The sequence below is a fragment of the Strix aluco genome, chromosome 6, assembly GCF_031877795.1.
Source record: "Strix aluco isolate bStrAlu1 chromosome 6, bStrAlu1.hap1, whole genome shotgun sequence".
Classification (NCBI taxonomy): domain Eukaryota; kingdom Metazoa; phylum Chordata; class Aves; order Strigiformes; family Strigidae; genus Strix; species Strix aluco.
This window is the reverse complement of record NC_133936.1, coordinates 30203182-30222007: the sequence shown is the minus strand read 5'-3', so window position 1 is coordinate 30222007 and position 18826 is coordinate 30203182. Positions and strand designations below refer to the sequence as shown.

The window sequence follows — 18826 nt, the reverse complement described above, 5'->3', positions numbered from 1 at the left end:
TCTCTTGAATCAGGTATTTATCTGTGTCTGCAAAGGTAGATGTTGAGATGTTGCCAAATCCTTGCTGATAAATGCAATGTCTTCCTAGGAAGAATTTCCAGTCCTCTCACACACTATTCAGCAAAGGACCTCTGGTTTTACAAGCTTGGTTTCCACACTTGCATCATCTTTTGCATATGTAATCAGCAAAAGCATTAACTGTTTGAGGTGCTCCCTCCTCTACAACACCAACATTTCGTAAATCAAATTCTTAATGTGAACTGCAGACACCTACAAGGAACCTCCTCATAACATACACTAAGCACCAAGCAATGCAGGAAGCAGCCTGCAAGATTAACATCTTGACACATGCAGTTTAAGCAAGTTTCCAACGTGACTTGTAGTTTTTGGACAAGCTCTTAGTTTTGCATTATTTGCAGGTTCTAAGTACTCTTTGAGTTTGGTTCAATTTACCGTGCACTTATACATCACAGTATTTGTATTCCAACATCTTCACTACTACCTGTTACAGTAACTCGTGAGAAAAAGAAGGAATAAGATTTCTGAGCATCATGACATCATATTTCAGATACACTGATTACTACATTGTTTCATGTTTGCTTTAACAGTACAGTATGATCAAGATTGTCAAGACCAGGCATCTAGAACATAAATACTTGTTGTGTGTAAGGCTAAACCTATAATGGCTGAAATTAAGGTTGGAAATGCCTATTAGTTCTTGCAATTTACAATGTAACAGATGAAATGATGTTTGGTTTGAAACCTTAACCTCCCCAACCATACAAATGAATGCCAATCCTTACACCTCCTTTCTAAGCTCTCATACACCCCTAGTCTAGACAAGCTTTGCTGACCAGTACCCCAGTGTCTTTCTGTTCTTGTGGATGCTTAGGCCCATCCCACCACCCCATCCTTTTGCTCCCCCCGCCTCATTTGCAGTGGCCTACCCCACTCCTTGGCACTGATTTCCCTGGCAGCCACCACACTGGGACTTCTCAAATGGGGGCAGTGATCTGAAAGTGTCCTGGTGGGGAACAAGTGCCTGGGGCTGAGAAGGCATATGGGAGCAGAGGGAGCACACCTTCTCATTCCTCCCTGCTTCCAGGCTACTTTCCATCTTGTCAGGAGAGGACAGCCTCCCCACACTTTGAGAAAAAATTAGTAATTGCTGAAGCTCATCTTGAACCACGTATTCTAAATGAAACCAGCTGAAAAAACAGCTATTAACAACCAGAGTTGGAAAACCAGAGTCTGCTTGCCTAGAACACCCTGGCGATAGGTTCTGAACACAGGTTAAGAAAGCTGATGAGATTACCTGGTTGGAGACAATTTAACTCTTGACTTTTACGTAATACACAATTTCCTTTATTAGTTCAAAAGAGCTATTATTGTACTTAATAGTACTTTATTAATAACAAACTTACTAATGATCTGAAACTGCAGAGGTGAAGAGTCAAACAGCAAAACATTCAGCTGACACCCAGTAATTTGTTTTAGCCAAACCTGGAGCGGGAGAAAGAAGTTCAGCAGAAGATAACTAACTCTACTAGCTGAATTTACACCAGGACAGCAGAAGATGGATGCTAATAAACACAAACAGTTGCAGAATGTAGGGGAAACCGAACTACACACACTGTAGAAAAATCCAAACCCATCCGTCAGTTGCATAAACCTGGCAAGGGGGCTCAGCACTACTGCAGGTAGTTCACTTCAGGTTCCTCCTTAACATGTGTCTATGACACAAAAAGCTAAAGTGTCAGACTGCAACAGTAATAAGATACAGGGCAATCTTTAAAAACTATATTGGTATAGATGTACCCTCTATATCAGCTGGATTACAGTGAGGAGACTGGGAGCCCATCTTAAAAATGGGTTCTGTGGAATCTGCATGTTCAGAGAAAGCAAGCATTTGGGGCAATGAAAATGTGTTTTATGAGCAGACTGGACAGGACTGTATTATTTACCTCAGAAAGGAGAGAAATGCTTCAAACACTAAAATTATACTTAAATTAGTAACAGGGTAAGTAAACAAGAAACATTCACTGTCTGATTATAGGAACAGCAAAGCTGAAAGGTGGCAAATTTGTAAGTATAAAATAAAAAATTTAAAAATATCTATTAAAAAAATATGAACAGTGATACTTCATGTACTGCACAAATAGAACACTGATGCCGCTACTGATAAACAATTTATCGGGATTCAAAGAGGGGTTAGGCATGCACACAGATAACAAAAATATCCAAGAATATCCAGAATTGGTGTGGTTATTTCATACCAAAAGTAGTGCAGAACTGAAAGGAAGATAAAACCTCATGAGTGAGGATTTAAATCAATCTCTAATCCTTAAAAATTCAAATAAAGGTTTTCATGGGGGGGGGGGGAGATGATGTCACATGTCATTTTTGCAGGTTCCAACAGTCTTTTGAGGTACCTACTGATCTTCAGTATCTTAAAGACAGGATGCTAAACTAGGTGTGCTACAGATAATGGTAATTCCTGTAATCTCTGTTATTCAAAGTGAACATCAATGCTGTATATTCAGAGCATGAGCAGTTACCTCCCCTCCCATCTGCTTACAGAGCCAGGAAGATAGAATTCTGTCTTCCCACAGCTTTCATATCACCTTCTTCACTCTTTAATATCCACCTATTGATATGTCTGTGATCTCCCTGGTATATATTGTTTTCTTATTTCTTTTTCTCTCTACTATCCCAAATATCCCCATAAACTCCAGCATCTCTCCTGAACGTTAGGCTCTGCTCCTTGGTTTCTCCTTGTTCACATGAGCCAGAGCTTTCCTGCTCTGCAGACAAGGCTGCTTTTTTTCTTCCAGGACAGACTGGAGAAAAAAGGTGGAGGTCCTCTCCCAAACACCACTAAATCCAAGAACCAAAATACCTCACTGTGGCTGTTACAGCAGATATAACTCTCCATCCACTTTCATATGTGAAGGTCCTGAATGCCCCAAAGCTTTCTGTGTTTTTCAGTAGTACCAGTTGGCACAGTAAAACATATACCTCTCCCCACAAGCCTTTATTTTCTTTGTCTTTATTAACATCGTAGTGACAACTCACTGTTACCAGTTAATGCTTACGCTGACAGTTATTTGCCATACAATATAACTACACCTTGAGGCCACACGGTTCGCTTTACACCTCAGATGTACTGTCACAACCTGCTCACAAGTAAGCACAGCTTCACCAAGCGACTCGCTTTAAAGTCTCCTTCTCCTCTTCTTTAATAAAGTACACACCCAGATTCTGAAGAACATGACTGACTCTAGAAACAGTGCAGAGCAGAGACCAAACAAACCTATCCCTATTTTAAGCCCAACTTGTGCCACATACAGTCAGACATGCACCCAGCCATCACCTGCAGAGGCCACTTCTCCTGCCACATTAGGTTCCTGATCTCATTCAGTATCCAGCCACCCAGCTGTTCATGGCAGCGAATGGCCAAGGTAGCAAGGGGGCTGAGGGAAGGAAAATAGAGGAAATGCCTGTTTCTCAAGCCCTGTATTTGGATTTATTCATAGCAGGCATGCCCAGTACAATTGTTCAGGAAGCAAATACAGCTCCACCATCCAAAGTTCCAGGAATTTGACTCACTCTGTATTTACTATATGTGGCTTTACAAAGCCACAGATCCACCATGAAAGCACGGAAAAGGTCATCAAACACTGCTCTTGTATGCTATTATTTGTTTTCACCTTTTCAGTGTAATTACCGAGGACATTCACATGAAATCTGTAAACATTTCCACTGTTACCTTGTAGTGCGGCAGTCCTTTCAGCTGCGGCTCAACAGCTGCTTTATGAATTCCATTCAATGGCTGCCAGACTGAAAATGTTCAGAGAAAAATAATTTTATTTACAGCTAACACATAACCAGTAATAAATGCTCAACAGGACAAGACAGGCCCATAATTATCTCTCTCTGTCACTAATGACTACAGTGGGTTGGCACAGGAATTGCAATTTACACCAGATCTCTCTGTCACCCCAAGCTGGCACTGCCCCTGCTGCTGCCCCCGGGGTGTCTGCTCCTCCTGCCCTCTCCTTGGGGTGGCAAGATGGTGTGTCATACTGTGAACACAACCTAAGTTTTCTGCTTTGTCTTAAATCTCCTTTTACCACTTCTATGAATGGGTTTACCCACAGCCACTCAATGCTCATGCCAACTTCTGGGTCAGGGCAGTGCAAGGGCCGAGTTGAAGTGGAAGTAAAAGAATGGCCTCAACAATCACCTCCACCGAAAAAAGTCAGTGGGTAACTAATATTCTTACTGAAAACATAATCCATAAATCTGTTCTATTTATGAATGCTCTGTCCTCATATTGAATGCACTTAGGGTATTAAAAGACTAATTTACATGCTTTGTGTCTGTGATCCTTAACATGCAAAAGGATTGTGAGAACTACTTATAAACACCATTAGTGAATGTGTAGCAAAAAACCCACAACACCCCAAAAGATGCCTGCAAACTGAATTTTAGAGAAAGTAAGAGATTTTTAAGGATATCCTGGGCAGTATATACAATCTATTCACAAAGACTTCATGAGAACTTGCATGTTTCTGAGAATTCAGCACATCTTGTAGCTCTTACACATTTGTTGCCAATGTCATATTTATGCAGTGCATTTACATATAAACTGACCACACTTTACTACAGTTTACCATCTTTTCTCTGACATTATTTTTAGAACATAAAAAGCACCTAATTTTCAACCTATGCTGATTTCTTGTAATTCCTACTAACTGTAGAAAGCTTTCCTTTCATGAAAATGAAACCATGTGAAATTGTCAAAATACACGCCTCTTTTCTGCAAGTGTCTGCCGACAGTACTGTGGATCACTTTGCGATGTGCAGCTGCTGGTTACTTAATAAAAATTATCACAACAGCGTATCTGAACAGTACCAGATGCAGACATCTTTAACACAACATAAAATACAGGCATCAAATTATTTTTTATGACAGCATCCGGGAGCTAATTCTCCTGCTGAACACATGACAAAATCCAGGAACAAGCTCTTTGCAATTGGTATAGGCCTAGCAAATAATTAGGATAGCCACACATGACGAGGTTTAATTTCTGGCCTTAGTCAAATTCTCGTTCTACCTTTGACTGAAACAGTGCGTGGAGAACTGAGGAATAAATTACTCCACGAGATCTGAAGCTGACCTCTCAGCACAACTGACTGCAGTGACATGAAGCCAGCCACTTCTCATATTTGCACTTCTAACTTCAGTGCTAAACTGTGACCACACACTAGTCTGATGGCAGTTTTTAATTAAAAAAGATACGACTACATCTGTACTAAGACCAGTGAGGTATCTTTCTGTGTGTGTGTCTGTGTCTCTAAAAGGGAGCCCCTCTTATGCTACCAGATGGCTGCAGTTCACCAATAGTGCTCACTTCTGCAAACAGCAGGTTCCTCACACAGCGAGGTGGGGACGGCATCTGCTCAGCCTGTGGTGAAAGCTTGCTGGATGTGAACCAGCACCCATCTAAAAGCCATGGGATGTATTAATGCAGCCTGAATGCAAGTAATGTGAGTACAGCAATAGGTACAGTAAGTTGACATCTCTGTTCTGCTAACGAGGCCCTGTGCCCAAGCTGGTACACCCTACCTCTTAGTACGCGTTGTTAGCTTGGGCTCAGCGCCACACTAAAGCAGCTACATGACCCCTGTGTAAGGAGGTAGGTTGTATCTGGTTGGCACAGCGAGCTATTTAGAAACTGCTCTGGTACCATCCAGCTACCTAGACAGGCCAAATAAATAATTTATCCTGCTGTGCTGGTCAACAAGCAGAACATTTCGGGCCACCTCCTTTCACAGCAGACATTGGCATGTGAAGGTGTTCCAGCAGAAGAGCGAAGGCAATCCAGAGCGACAGAAAGGTGAGCTAATTCTGCAAGTGGACAGAGACCTTCTCCTTCCCCAGTGACAGGGAGAAAATGGGAGATGATGTTAGAAAAGAAGACTATGTCCCTACCAACAATGAAAGGAGCATTTGGAGCAGAAAATGATGCCATGTTAGCAAGGTTAAGATCCGTCTAGGAAGGTGCATGTGTTCCTTTTTACCACTGGGTAGACCTGTCAGGACTTGAATTTCCACTTGACCTGAAGAGTCATTCAGATGGCTCATATTTGTTCTCCTCCATATACATTTCTGTGTCTTATGGCCTTTTACTGCCCCATCAGTCCTTCTGGCAGAATAGGAACCACCTAAATGCTGCATAAAATATCTGACAATGTTTTGACATGTTGTAAGGATCTTTATCCCCGTTCCAAGCAACCTTTAAACATCCCAGGTCAGAGGCATCAGCTGGAGGAACTGCTGCAAACCCAAACCTGTGGCAGCATGCAACTCTGTAAGGAGACACTCTACACTTGCTTGTATTAAATAAACGTTTATCACCAAGGTGGGGAAACTACTGAAACTTTTTAGCAAACAGGAGTGATGACTGACTGCTCAACAGAGCTACTCTCCTAGAGTGAATTAAGACTATGATGTTGTTAAGACGAGGGTTTGCTCTATATATGTGGTACAGAGACTCACATACTCTCAATCGCTGGGTCCATGACAAATGCTTAAGTGAACAAAGCAAAAGCTACTTTTAAATTATATAGAAGATCACCCAGCTCTCTTTAGGTGCTCAGAGCAAATCAGGAAAACTTCTTAAAAAATAAAAACTGGATCATTACACAGACTCCCATCAGTCTGGTTAACCTGAGTGCTCCAAGCCCAAGGGCCAAGAATATAACATGTAATAATCTTACACCCATAACAGAGAAAGGAATCACCTACATAAAAGTGTTTCCTTAATTGTAATAATTTAAATTACATACCAGATATGATTTAATGGAAGCATATGCATAAATGTGATAAAGACAGATAACCATTTAAACATGTTTATTATTACCTGAAATCTTTCTATTCCAAAGCCATTTGTTTCCAGAGTCTCTGTTAATTTTACAGTCTAAAAATATTAACAGACACGTCACATTTATCAGAATAGGGTATTATAAGACTGGACTGAAGGTTCTTAGAGATGACACTGATTAAAGATGACACTTTAATGTAATATGAATGTAAATTTATATTCAGAAACTTAATCTTCTGGAAAGTCCCAGAAATTCAGGGGACTTTCCCATCAATAAAGTAAATCTTTCCTTTCCCATCCTATAAGGAGGGAGAGCAACTGCCAGTATTTGAAGTTCTTTGTTTGGTCTAAAATGTTAAATTAGTTATCTGAATTTCATCATCCATTTGTTTTGTTCATGTAAAAATTTAAAAAAAGAAAAGCCCGAGGTTTGAATACTGTAGGTCACCTCAGCAAAACACTGCAGATTGAAAAGGGTCAGATGTTGGAATCCTGAGCTGATACAGATCACACTTGTTTTCGCATCATTCTGTTTCAGAGAACTATCAAATCAGTTAAGAAATTCAGGGCAAGCATGGAGTTTTAGGTATTATCAGCAGCACAGTTAAACTTGACAAGAGAATTTTAGGTAGAATTTGTGTCTGTGCTGAGATCTGTCTGTTGGTGAGAAGGGCAGCTCCACTGTTAATGTTTCTAACCCACTTCTGAATGTCAGTGGCTAAAGGATTAATTAATAAAAAATGCCACTTCATATATTTATGCTGCAAGCTTTATGGGCATAAACTATTAAAACAATCATTGCTCATTCCGTTTGATGCTTGGAACATAGGTGGTATTTATCTAGAGTTCAACCCGTAGTATAAGAACATGAAGTTATATAACTTGGTAAATATTGCAGTGTCTTGTTTAAAAAAACCACAACACTTCTAATGAGTTCAGAAAGAAAACACAACAAAATGGATGTTTCAGACCAATGCTTTCACTGTTTTATTAATAGATTATCTTTAGAACTGGTCATCGGAAAGTAAGATAGACTGAATTATTTATACAAAGCTGACAATTACCAGCTATAAAGTCAAATGTCTGAAATAAATTCAAAATAACCTGTATCTGTACAACAACATACTTTTTGTTACGATTTAATAGCTTTGTTTCTTTCTTTACAGGCAGTACAGACTATTTTTTGCTTCAACACTCTCAAGTAAGTGAAAACCTTTGAATTCTTTCCGCAGTTGGAGTGCTACAGTAGAGTATGCCCAAGTATGCCCAAGTATGCCCAAGAAAAACAGCAATCCCTTACAAACCCTGTCCTTGCCCAATTTCTGAATGCATCATATTCACAGAATTTATTGCAACATTAAAACCATAAGATTTGGGGCTTAAGCCACAACTCAGACTTGGAAATATTTTAAATCCTAAAGTTGCTCTGGCTTTACTAGTTATATTGAAATCATCGTTGCTTGGTCAATTAGTGCTAGTCTTGAAGCAATAGCAGATGCATTATCTTGCTTAATGCACCAACATTAAATCTATGACCCACCTTCTCCCTAAAAAACAACTGAAACAAAATGGTGACCACATTTTGTAGTAAAGTAATTTTGACTAATGTTACCAACCGAGTGGATTCTGCTTTATTTTTCATGTATTTTTATATTTGCCTGGATGGGGCAGGAGAGCTTCTTAAATGAGAAAGATCTCTCAGATAACCTGCCAGGCAGATCTACTCTGTAAAAGTATCATCTCCAGAACAGAGAATGATTTATCTCAGTTCTCAAATACTTAACTGGAGTTTAAGACCTGCATTACCTGTGGACAACACAGCTGTCTCCACAAAACAGAGACGTGACTTGCTCCTAATACTGAAGGTCAGAACGATGACCCTGAGTAAGCAATGGGAGCCACTGATGAACCAGAAAGGGCCAGACAAAGAAACAGAATCTGTGTTTTGCATCAGTGTGTTGCACACAAAAGAAAATCTCCATTTTGCTTTCTGCAACTACAAGCATTTCTGCTGGCAGCACTGCCAGCTCAGGCTCTGCTTTCCTCTGGACTCTTTCTCATTTACACCTTCACAGCTGTCTCTGAGGCTGTGTAGTAAATGGAACTCGGCAACCAATTTGCGCTACAGACAGACCAGAAAATGCAACTTATTTTTATCCTGGACCAGTTCTCCAATCCAGTTCACTGCCTCACAGACAGTCATACAGGTGCTACTGGCACAGGAGCAGGAACAGGGAAGGTGGAGCAGAGTCTACCCTGCTGCAGCCAGGCCTGCCAATGAAAGCAAAGTAGATCACATCATGGTTACAAGACTATGGGAAGTCAACAAAGATGCTGAAGAAAACATCTATATTCTGTAATTTGATTACTACGGTTTTACTGATGACTCTTAAGCAGAGAGGGAGGCTGGTAACAAGATGATTATTTTTTATATAGTCAACATTAGCTTTCTGAGGACTGGGCAGAGACACACATTTTTCAAACAGCCACACTGCTGATAAAGCTGTTGTTTGCAGCAGATAACACACTTCTTCTACCCAGCCGAAGATAACGTGCACTGATTATACACTCCACATTAACTTTACGCTACAGCTTCCATGCTAGTAGCTTCAGCCACAATTATTATTTTAAAATCAGGAAGACAGGCCAAGGCATCTATCAGTTTATAGTAACAGTGAAACTAAAGCGAGCTCACCACCCAGGTCTCTTGGGCCAACTGACAGAATTTACACCAAGGTGTTGGACCTGGACCCCTTCTGGAGCTTCATCTTTCAACTTGGGCTTGGTTAAAGAAATGTTATATATCATTCTCCCCCTCTGACTGAGCTCCTCATTAAGAAAGGGACCTAAGAGTTACACTGATCTAACCGCTTGAGAAGACTGAAACCCGCCTCTGATAAGGAGTAGTTAGTTCAACCACACAGGTGTCACCAGGCTTTCAAGAGGGAAACTTTCCTTTTCTTCAACTGAGACACTTACTGTGTTCTAGCTTTCCTAACTGCAAAGACAAACTGATGTGGCTCTGATCACCATGGACAGAGCCCAACTCTTCCTTCTTTCACACCGAATCATGGATGCGCTGCAGCTCCCCAAGATGGGTCTGGTGATCCAGCTCTCTGCTGCTGAAGGGAGGAAGTTGTATCCTCCTCCTTTCTTTCCCTACAGTCTCCCTGCAAATTTGCACCAGTGTTGGTACTAAAAGCATCCCAATCACCAACCGATTCAGCTCACTCACACGGAAGAAAACTAACCTAACAAAAAAGTGTGGTTTTCTCCTGGGTTAGTGATTTGAACTGGCTCATTAGATTTTACCTACAACATAAGGGATGGCCGAACATCATACAACCAGGAGCAGGAGAGAAGGAAGGAGTAAGATGTCTGTCTCTGGAGAGTCACATACAGTTGTATCAGCTCAGATGAAACCACAGCAACAGACGACTTCTGTTGGTATTATGCTGGGGCGTTAGTACACAGTGCCCTTTTTCACATCTTCCCTCCCTTGGTATCTCCCAGAATTTTCCTATCAGCACAAAGCAGAAAAATTCAGATGAGTTTCACAAAGAGGGGCAGGGGTCCTACTTCTATAGTAATGCCCTAGGCTTTTTTCCAAAAGAAAGCTCTCTACAATCTACAAAGGCATAAATTTACAAACCCTGCTCATATTACATGTCCCTTGGAGGAATGGACAGGCACCAGCAGAGTTTGAGATTGGGCCAGCTACACAGAGCCAGAGGAAGGAAAAGGCTCAGAAAATAACGCTTCTCATCCATTATTCCATGGGGTATAAAAGATAAGCTAGATGAGAAGAGATTTTACATTCAAGCCCTAGGAAAGGTGCAAGGGAAAGCAAAAGCCAATTGATATTGAAATAGCAGTAGAGAACAAGAGAAGATTTAGGGTAGCATCTTTCAGAAAAATGCATGTAATATTGGAGCCAAAATGTCACAGGAGGTTGCAGAGTTGCTAGAGAGATGATTAAGAAGATTGCAGCAAAGAGCTGCAGAGAATGGTGACGGAAGGTTAGAACAAAACGTGTGAGAACAGGACTGAGGAAGTGAACGTAATCGTTGTTAAAAAACCACACAAAAGGCATTTAAGCCAAGTAAATAAGTAGCACAACAAACTAGGTAGGCATGATATTGAAGTTTGGGAACAGCTGTTGCTCATGTTCATTTGCTCATATTTAGGCACACGTAAAAACTTAAACTTAGCTAAATGCTCCAGTGCTGCAGCAAGAGCCACCACAACAGGATCTGTGCCATCCAGCTTAGTTATAAACACAGTAATAATTTACATTTTTTAATGTAGGCTGCATTTTCTCATTTAGCAGTGCTGCTGTTTGAGCTGCCCTTATCTTCCTGCTCATTCCAGTCCCATCCCTTCCCCTGATTATGCTGGCAGCAACCAGGGGTGTGAATGATCCAGGTGAAAAATAATCAGGCTCCCCACCCCTCACCCTGCTGGATCATTTCCCCAGTCAGGTCTACCGTGGAGTAGCCCAAACATCTGTGCTAGTGCAATGAAGAAGACATGATCACCAGACATGGACTATGCTTCAGCCAATACTACTGTCAAAAAAACGTATGTGGAACTATGTTTTCAGTCCATCAGGCAGCAGATTAACTAAATTCCTGGATTTCTTTTTTTTTTTTTTTTTTTTTTGAGTCTGCTCAAGGAAAGAACCTGCTCTTTTCTAAGTTTAGAAAGCTATCTGAAAAAGTTTCTGCCAAAAGAGGAAAATACAACCCAGCTTTACAGTTCTTCCAAATGCAGGGAAAAAAATTTTGCCGATAACCTCACTGACCAAACAAGCTATCACTGGAACAACAGAGTATCTGAGATTTTTACACGTCACTTGAACTCTCCCCTCCAAAAAGTGTGAAAACATCAAGGGTAGACATTTTTGTTTCAGTTTCCTGCATGAAGGTAGCTTCAAAATAGTTCATTATAAGGCTTTCTGCAGTTTTGTCTAAACCAGCTAGTGTGTCTTGTGTGAGAGACCAATTGAAAAGTAATGAAAATCCAGAACAACAATTGGCAGGACTCTCCTACCACTGGAACTGTTTTTCCATCTTTTACCTAATGGGCTTGATTTATGCCAAATCTCATAATACTCTCAGGAGAAAACCAGGTATGCTTATTATCTCAGGTGGTAAAAGAAACCCTGTACCTATGCACTGCACTCAAAATCATTGAGAGTACCTAACAAGCATCAGTGCTTCTTTAAATTTGTATGTAAATTTCTACATTTTTTTTTATATATATATGAGATATATACATGCATCCAAACAGGAACATGTTTCCTTCAAATTCTTTACCCTCTCCCCTTTAAGTGTCTCTTCCACCACCTAGTTTTCTATTCTCTCCACTTTGCACAGGATACTCTAAATCCAGCACTGCCAGAAAAAAACAGCAGCAGCATGAAATGAGAAAATCTTTGTTTTCAAATGCTTTTTTACCTACAAGACCAACTAAACCCTGACACATCTTCATCCCCTGCACAGCTGACAAGTCTGTTTTAGAAACATGGAAAAATGGAAGGTGCCATATTTGTTCTCACTCACCTTTTTAACTGTGGTACAACCAAGTGATCTAAAAGTTTTGCAGAAGAAAATAGGTACCAATGCCTCCATGCTGGGTGATGTACAAAGATTGTTAACCGCAGATTGCTCAGGTTTTCATAATCACCATGAAATATGACCACACAGACTGCAGATGAGGCAACACAATTTTTGATTCAGAGAAAAATCACTGCCTTCTCATGAAAATTCAACTGTATGCAGGTAGGGCACCAGAGAGCTCAAACCAAATTCTGTAGGGTTGTTTCTGTAGATGAGGATTGCTGTCATGTCCCCTGAAACTAACTTTAGATTAGTGGCAGAAAGCTAGCACGGTCTTCTCACAGCACAAAAGCCTTGAGAAGTGTGGCATGAGTAATTGATCTCCACTTGCTTCCAGAGATCCGAAAATAGAGGTGAAGTGTGAATATCCCATTTGTTTCAAAAGGGTGTCAACAGAAATTCCTAGTCAGGGCCTTGTCTGCTATCAAAATCTGCACCTACAGAGCTGCAGCTGCACTTAGGCAAGAGGCTGTTTCTTACTGCAGCAGAACTCCTACTTTCCAGAATAAGATCAGCTACTACAGAATATTTTATATTTGACATCAGTACCAGCAATAGCTACGCTGGTGCAGGCTTCCAGGAAACAGACAGATTGATGACTTGACAGTCTAAATGAGATGCTTCTAAATTTTCTGTATCAGCAGACCCCTCTCCCCTTTCAGACCTTTGGGATTTTTTTTCACCTGGGTTACAGACACCCTTACCACCAAAATAATGGGAGAAAAAAAAAATTACATATAGATCAGATGCATACCATTTATTGCAGATCCAGACACAAAGCTGAGAGTACTAATCTAAACACTGATGTTCTATCAATGAAATTAAAGCATTAAAAATTATTACACCCTTCTTTCCTACATGCAAATATTTCATTTTAGGTCACCTGTAAGGGATGCTTAGCAAATACACAACCACCTCCCTGTTCCCTTTTCTCTCTGATCTGTGAGTATACAAAGCTGGTGAGGAAATGCAGAGATCTGTGTTAGCAAATATGGATCTGAGAGTCTTCCACTCTATTACGACATAGGATAAATAAAATGTTGTGTTTCTGAAGCTACAAAAAACAAGCAGGGATTTACTATCGCATTTTTGTATTTAAAATGAAGTGCATATTCCATCAAACCAAGAATGAATGAAATACACCAACTACACTCTCTTTAATCACTATCAACAGCTACATTGCTTACTGAAGTCCTCAGATGTCTATTAATCAATTGCAACTTTAGAAGCCCTATTTTCATGTTGGTATTATTCAGAGTGAAGTGATATAGACCACCTTTGGCTTTCATTTCAAAAGAAGTGGTGGAAGTGACAGAAAACAGAAAGGCAGGCCAGGCCTATCTACACATGTGAATCACAAATAGCCATCTTGAATAAAAACTTATTTCAGTGACTTCACATTTTACTGTTAAGATACCCATTTGTTGATACAGGGAAAACAGCAAGTAGAGTCTCAATATTCCTGTACTCTGCAACAGTGTTTGGTGGTCACAACGGGACTAAACAGAGATATTTGATATTCCTAAATAAGCTTCTAGTCCTTTATTTAAAAACCAGGAAACTTGTTTCTAATCCCAAGGAAAAAAAGAAATTATGACAGGTGTTATTCCAGAAGCAGATTATGTGCAGGCATTTCAATATTTAAGAGGGAGAATTTAAAAAAAAAAAGTTTTTGGGAAGAAGTCATATGACCTATAAAAATTTTTTATCCCTGTATACATTTGAGAGGTGTAACAACCTTTGGTTAAAAAAAGCTTTTTTAAGAAGACTGCCACATTATTTTTACTTTACTACTGTACCCAAAAATGCAGATATCCAGGTTTTGAAAGTAGAAATAAAAGTCAAAATAATGTCTTCTATTCTAGGCAACAAAATGGGAAAAAACCTCACAGCTGCAGCAAGGCAAGGCTGGTGTAAGGTGGAAAAGGCAGCCGAGTTGACATTTGCTATTAAAGCAGAGATAGAGGTCAAATCCTGCTCGCTGTGCAGCACCTAAGAGTCTGGGGAAAACTGGCAAAAGCAAATCCCAAACCGAGATTTACCAGCCACGGCGAGGCTCAAGTTCACTTTGGGTTAAAAATACTAACAGGAAAGAAAGAACGCAGCAAAAGGGAACCGTCTCTCTGTTACGTGATCTGCGCATCGGGCTTAAAGCTCTTCCCTCGGTTATTTCCCCCGAGCGCGGTGTTGGGTGACCGAGTCCCATTACCCCTCCGCAGCCGCCCGGAGACGGCCCGTGCCCCACGCTGCAAATAAAAGTAAACCACCAGACCAAGCGCTGGCCCGAGCTTCTGTCCACAGATTTTATTAAAAACTTCTCGTTACAGAGCCTAGGAGCGTGTTACAGAGCCTAGGAGCGCCCCACGTCCTCGCTTCCATCACGGCAAGAGTTTGTTTATTTATTTGTACAGCGCACTCGGGTCACCGGGGAAGCGAAACTCTCCGGGCGCGGGGCGGCGGGCGGCGGGGTCCGGGGCGGCCCCGCAGGAGGGCTGCCCGCCGCCCCGGCCGGCCTCGCGTCCCCGGAGCCCGTCGGGGCCGGGAGGCCGCGCCCGGGGCCGCCGCCGACCGAGGCGGGCAGCGCCGGGGGGAGGGCGAGGGGCTGCGCGGCGGCGGGGACGCGGGCTGAGGCGCAGACGGAGGGGCGGCGCGGGGAGGGGGCGCCCCGCCGCGGAGGGGGCGCGGGTGGGTGCGCGGGCGCCCCTCGCCGCCGCCGCCGCTCCCCCCTCGTCGTCTTCCTCCGCCGCCTCCTCCTGGGGCCGGGGGGCGCGATCCCCCTTCCCCGCCGCGCTGAGCGCCGCCGCTGGCTGCCGCCAGAGTCGCCGCCGCCGCCCGGCCGTGGCGGCCGCCGCCGCCGCCGGGGCCGGCTCCCATCCGCCATTATCCTTTGTTCGCGGCGCGGCGGCGGCGGGGATGTTGCAGGGCTCGGCTCCATCTTTAAAGCGGGCGCCCCTCCCGCGGGCGGTGCAAGGCCGGGCCCCCGCGTCCTGCCGCCCGGCGGCTCCCCTGGTCCCCGCCGGGCTCCATTTCCTTCCCTCCCCCCCGCCCCTGTTTGCTGGGCGCCTTCCTCCTCTTACCGGTTACCAGGCTGCTCCGTCACTGCTTTCGTTCGCGCCTAGGATCTCGCCGCAGTTTTATTCTCTCCCCCACGTAACACACCGCGTCAAACTACACCTCCGCCGCGTCACTCACACACACACAGGCGCTCCCAGCCCGGCGACAGGCAGGCAGCGGCCGACTGAGGAGCGCCAGCCAGGGAGCAAGCGCCGAGCGCGCCGCGGCCCGCACGGAAATCGCCGAGCGCTCACGGAAAACGCCGAGCGCCCGGCAGGCGGCGGGAACGGCCGAGCGCGCCGCCGGCCCCCGCGGAAAGAGCCGAGCGGCCGCGGAAACGAACGAAGCGCCCCGGAGGGGAGGCGGAAAGAGCCGAGCGGCCGCGGGAAGGCGCGAACGGCGCTTCCGCCCGGGGCAGCCCGCGCGGAAAGAACCCCGCGGGGCCGGGGGGGGTGGGCGCGCCCGGCCCCCCCCACACCCCCACGCGCGAGCGGGGCCGAGGGGGCCGGGGAACCGCGAGCGCTCACGGAAAGGGCCGAGCCGCGCCGGAGGAGCGCGGTCGAGCGCGGGCCCGTCGCCCCCGGAGACCCTGCGGAGGGCGCCGGCACCTCCCAATTCACCAAGCGCGTCCCCACGCACGCGCTGGCGCCCGGGGGAGCTGCCGCCCCGGCCCCGCGGGGCTGCCCCCTCTCCCCGCGGGGGATCCCCTCCCTGGGCACCCCACTGCCAGGGCAGCCGCCCAGGCCCCCTTCCTCAGGCCCCCTTCCTCAGGCCCCCCGATCCTCGCCCCAAGACCCAGCCACCCCCTGTCTTCCCAGGCACAACATGGCGGGTGAGGTGCCACGGTGAGGCCGTTCTGCCCCGCCTCAATGCCTCCTGCCTGCCTGGCGTCCCCTCACCACGTGGTGAAGCGCTCGCATCCTTCATCTTGCTCTTCTAAACCTTCCTCTACTGCCTGGTTTTTGCTCTGGGCTGCGACTTCCGTCCTGCTCTCTGACCTCTTTGCCCCAGTGGCTGTCCAGCCATGGCAGCCCAAAACCAGCCGCAGGGTGACTGCTGCTCCATTGTAACGCAAGATCCCCGTGAAATCCCCCAGTCCTGAGCAACCGGCCTTCGCTGCTGCTGGAGGGGCAAATCTGTTTTGGCAGAGGCACCAGGCACTGAAGCTGTAAAACCACAATTTTCAGAGCAGCTGTGGCTGAGGCGGCAGTTTGCACCCATGGCGCCAGCGCCGTGCTGTGCCACCTCTCAGGAGGGACAGATGTTGTCATAACGGGGCAGGGGACAAGATAGGAGTTTGTGTCTTGTCAGAGAAGAAGAGCAGCCACATGCTGTGGCCCTCAACCTGATCTGCAGTGCCAGCATGATGTCTGTCTCTGGGGGTTTTAAATACTGGATAGGTGGACTTTTTATAGGAAAGGTTTTTCAAAAAGTTGATGCCACCATGGAGCAGGGAACGGGCCAGTGGTGCTCCTGCTGGGTGAGTCCAGCCCCGTCTTCTCTGGTTCACAAATGCAGTTGAACACACCTGATCATACACCCTGAAGAATGAACTGCTCGAACTACAACCAGATAAAAACTATACATAGCTTTGAAGAAACTGCTTTTCGTTTCACAAAACCTCAAGATGGCACTACATAACAAGATTTGAAGCTCCAGATCTGGTTCATTTCTGCAGCCAGCCTGGCACGGCCACCCTGCGAGGCTGTAACTGCTGCAAACACTGCATCCGACAACACCAGTGCGTGGCTGAAATTAGTTTTGCTCTTGTCAAGTCTTGTTTTCTCAAGAAGGTTGAACTGATTTTACTGAGTTATTTTACTGATTATGCTGAGTTTTATCTAACTCCATGAAAAATCACGAGAGACAGTGCAGAGAACGATTACAGGTTTACTTTGCATTTGATTTTGTTGATTACAGTTATTCTAAAATAAACTGAAAAAACCCACCTTCAACATATAAAAAAAAATGCAGCTCAATTTAAGCTGATAAAACATTGCTTTACTGACCACACATACTACAGCTTGGGCCACATCTCATTTTCTGCTTCTGCTGCACTTTTCCCTCTGCCCTGCCTGCAGGCAGGAGCTCCAAGGTCGCAGTACAGCGTAGCCTCGCCTGCCACCCTCCCCGTGTCTGCTTCTCCCCCTGGGTGTTGTGAACCTGCACTGTGCCTTTGGCTCGCACCCGATCCTGGCTGCGGTGTACAGCTGATATAATTTTTGGAAATTATTTCTCTTTTTAGAGTCTGCTAGGATATGAAAGCTCGATCCACTAAATCGGTCTTTTACAACTCCTAGCAGGAGCAGAATTTTCCTGCCATTTAAAGCTTTTGAGATGGGCAAAAAAGCTAAAATCCATATTGTGGGGACGAAATCCCGTGCAGGCCACAGGAGACAAGACCACAGACAATCAATATGATTGGAAGTCAAGCTCAAACTTTTATTAGCAAGCAAGCCCTTATATACTCTTGTGCCTTCTAAAAATAGCAGCAAGCCCTTATATACTGTTGTGCATTCTAAAAATAGCTCCCCTCGGTACTTTCCACAAACATTGCTACCCGCACACAGCCAGTAGATAAGTTCCTGCTTTTGCAATTCCAAAAGGTCCCTTCTTTATCAGTCTCTTCCTTAATGAGCACGTTCCTTTCTTCTGGCCTTCTTGTAACTATTTCTTGTTTTCAGACGTCGTTAATCTTCTGACCTGAGTGCTGGTTGTACTTTTCCATTGTCCATTTCCATTGTGGGCAGAAAGTTCAGTAAACCAGCATGCACACCCACACTGTATTTCGAATTTGGTCTGTTCATTGACATTGAATGGAAATGCTTCTCACTCCAAATCACAGGTAGAGGTGTGAAAGGCTTGTCTCACAATCACATCCTTCTCATTTCACTCCACTAGATACTGAGGTAGAGGGTTGGTTTTGATAATGTTTTGACTTTTGAACTCTAGCCCCATGGCATAGAGTTTTAATATTTCAATGTGTGTTTAATAAATTATCTTCTATGCATTTGGTCATAATATACAGATGTAAACCAAACTAGGTAATTTTAAAAAAAGTTTTAATTCAACTAAAACATGGACATTTTGCTGTGTGGATTTTAAAGTTTGCTAAAACTCCTGCTTTTCAAGGAGTGATTCTGAGATCAAAGTGTAAGGGATCAGCCTTTGTGCTCCTCTTAGGAGGAGTAAAGTACTTTCTGTGAGGAAATACTTATAATGAGCAGAACAAATGTAGCCATCTGAGTGTCTCTTTGTTTG

The 18826-nt window shown here is 44.2% G+C and overlaps 1 protein-coding gene across 4 annotated transcripts in view; it reads right to left on the bottom strand.

Annotated features, from left to right (window-relative positions):
• The window catches only part of CREB1 (cAMP responsive element binding protein 1), a 39958-nt gene extending 24079 nt beyond the window's left edge, over positions 1-15879 (bottom strand). Inside the window, exons 1-3 of one of the 4 annotated variants that reach the window (XM_074829380.1) lie at positions 15589-15878; positions 3770-3840; positions 1425-1503 (exon numbers count right to left, since the gene is read on the bottom strand). The gene's annotated coding sequence lies outside the window, so the exon portion shown is untranslated. Of the gene's footprint in view, positions 1-1424; positions 1504-3769; positions 3841-15588 lie in introns of all 4 variants that reach the window. The other 3 variants (XM_074829381.1, XM_074829382.1, XM_074829379.1) reach the window with 3 other exon arrangements.
• Positions 15880-18826: the final 2947 nt, after the last annotated feature.